General features: G+C 40.5%; 1 long non-coding RNA gene across 2 annotated transcripts; it reads right to left on the minus strand.

The window, feature by feature from the left end:
* Positions 1-504: 504 nt before the first annotated feature.
* On the minus strand, positions 505-2,803 carry LOC115171391 (uncharacterized). 2 transcript variants are annotated; one of them, XR_003871181.1, is made up of 3 exons: positions 2,322-2,803; positions 1,729-1,772; positions 505-1,588 (listed from the first exon to the last, which is right to left on the minus strand). It is a non-coding gene; the product is annotated as an uncharacterized LOC115171391 (long non-coding RNA). The 2 variants fall into 2 exon arrangements; XR_003871182.1 differs by lacking the exon at positions 2,322-2,803 and adding an exon at positions 1,875-1,999.

Consider the following 2,803-nt stretch of genomic DNA (forward strand, 5'->3'; position numbering starts at 1 on the left):
GATTGGAAGTAAATAACACAAGGCTGTTGTGTCAGCAGCAGAGCTATATTTACCTGCTCACGTTTGTGGATTAATACTGTGGAGTGGAATGATCACTGTTTTATCCTTATGAGGTCAGGTGACGTCTTCCTGAGGTATCTGCTTAATTCTTGTTGTTTGTGTAACCGATGTGAAATGGCTAGTTAGTTAGCGGTGGTGCGCGCTAATAGCATTTCAATCAGTGACGTCACTCGGTTGTTGATGTGTGCAAGGGTCCCTGGTTCGAGCCCGGGTTGGGGCGAAGAGAGGGACGGAACCTACACTGTTACATTTGGAGTGGTTAAAAAAACAAGCATGAACAGATTCAATATCTCAGACTGTATGTTACATGTTGAAGGGTCTCTTATAAGTGGTAATACAGTAATGGTCATCATGCAGTACATACAATGCAACATTTGGGAGTAGGTATTCTACAACAAGGGAAAATTAAAACCAAGGCCATAAAAATATGTACAAACTAAATAAATTTTTTCCAGTCTCTTTATTTGATCAGGTGGGGAGAGCAAAGAACAGACATAATTTTTGCTTTAAAGAGAAGAAGCAGGTTGTAAGATGACATGTCAAAGGAAAGTCGATTCTGTAACAAACCATCCTACCAGTAACCACCATCATCACCAAGCTCTGACTCAAGGCAGACGTTTACTAAGGCGACACCTAGCTGCTTTTAAAAATGTCAAGTTGGAGCTGTGTTTTGAACATAGGCAGGCTAGTAACACACCTCTTTCTGACTGTTGCTCCTTCAATGGGACCAACGGGATGCTAAAGGTTTAGGGAAAGTGGTGATTCATTGCAGGCTTTCTTTCATCACATAGTGACTGGAGAGGGTTGACAGAGAGGTACAAAACAGATGCCTCTTTAGATTGAGTAGCCATGGCACATACATCTTCACTACAAGACATTTATGTTCTCTGACATTTGGTCAAATATTTATGGGTTCAAGCGATTCATTTTAAACATATTGCTTATCCATAGCTGCTTGTTTCAGTCAAAACAAGATTTAGGTCACTTTAGGAATGTGAAAGATTACCAAAAACCTCCTACCATTTAAAGTGCATAATTTTAAAGTTCTGTCTCTTCTTTAAAAGCCATTATAATTTACTCAATGGACACAAATCTGTATAGCCCTGTTTGCTCAAAGACTAAAAATGACAATGTTTGTTGAGGCACGGAACACTTTCCAACAGTTTTACATTGACCATTGGCCTACTTTAAGCCTTAAGATAACGTCCAACTCTACAAAACAAGAAACCCACAATAAACTAAGATGTTGTACTGTAGATTCAGCTCCACCAAGATGTGATTGGTTGAGGTTTCATTCCCAGAAATTGAATTCTCCTGCCTCAAGAAGGAGGAGGAAGCCCTCCTGGGACTGTCTGCAGGACAGATGGGGGATTGAAGATGTGATAAAAAAAGATCCTTGTTGTGCTGGCCTGTCCCGGCCTGTTATTAATTCCAGATGCTTTTCACATGGCAATGCACAGTCTCTGAACACTGGACAGACAATAGCTGCATCAATTCCAGATGACTGAGATGGAGCTGCTGCTGTTGTCTGTAACATATCCATTTTGGGGTTTAGGTTATAGGATGTTTGCCTGTCAAACTAGACTGGATGAGTAGTAATTCAGTAGTACTTTTCCATTTCTGGTGTTTAAGTTTGAGACGTAGAATGCAGCCATTGAGAGAACTCACCAGATGTGTAGCCATCAAGGTGAAGACCTGTCTTCAGTTCGTGTCTGGAAGAAAAGAGAGAAAAGAGGGATGCATAAAAGCTTACATGCGGGGGGACATTAATCATTTAGGGAGATATCATGCTATGAATAAATGAATAAACTCACGTCTCTTCATTTGAAAAGACCCGCCTCAGATCTGAGAGCTTCTACGCACAGGTAGGGTGAAAGTTCACATTAATACAATAAAGCCTATTTCATTCATCCTGAGTCTTTTGTGTGTGTCCCTTTATTGACCCATATTTATGAGGCCCTGCACGACTCCATTGAACTGGTAGGCTTGGGGAGGTAATGCATTTATAATAACCTTCCACAGAGCTGATGGATTGTTGTTCTGCCACTAAATAATTTAGTGGGGGCAGCGTAGTGGTGAGTACTTGAAAGCTAAATGTGGAACGGGCATACATCTTCTCACTTTATGCATCTCTACTTCTGCCACATGTTCCCTTTTCCCTCCCTCTCTCTTCCCCTCCTCCTCTTGCATTCCTTTCCACATCTTGAAATATCAGACAGCATTCAGTTCTATAGGCTACTTGTTATTTTACTTTTATGTACCATGTAGACTGTAGACTAGAGCTACATCTGCTGTGAGGGTTGTTATTTCTTAGGGTCCACTCCATTGCTCTTCATGTAGGGCACCTCATTGGCATCATCAACATTGTGCCTGAAATGGGAGATGAGGGACATTCATCAATCCAGTGTTGTTGGTGTTAGCACATATTGAAGCTTCATTACAATTCTTGACTTGCCAGTAAGACTGATACAATTTCTTAATATATAGTCACTCTGTCCGAGACATTCAAATTAGTATAATACTGTATGTTATGTTTGGTATGGTTACATAATACAGCAGGTTACTGAAGGCAAAAAAAAATGAAAGGAGGGCTGTATAATGCGAACGTCTAGCAACCGAAAGGTTGCGTGTTTGAATCTCATCATGGACAACTTTAGCATTTTAGCTAATTTGCAATTACTTACTCCTACTTACTACTTAGCATATTAGCTAACCTCAACCATAATCCTTTAACCCAACTCCT

The sequence above is a fragment of the Salmo trutta genome, chromosome 32, assembly GCF_901001165.1.
Source record: "Salmo trutta chromosome 32, fSalTru1.1, whole genome shotgun sequence".
NCBI classification, from domain to species: domain Eukaryota; kingdom Metazoa; phylum Chordata; class Actinopteri; order Salmoniformes; family Salmonidae; genus Salmo; species Salmo trutta.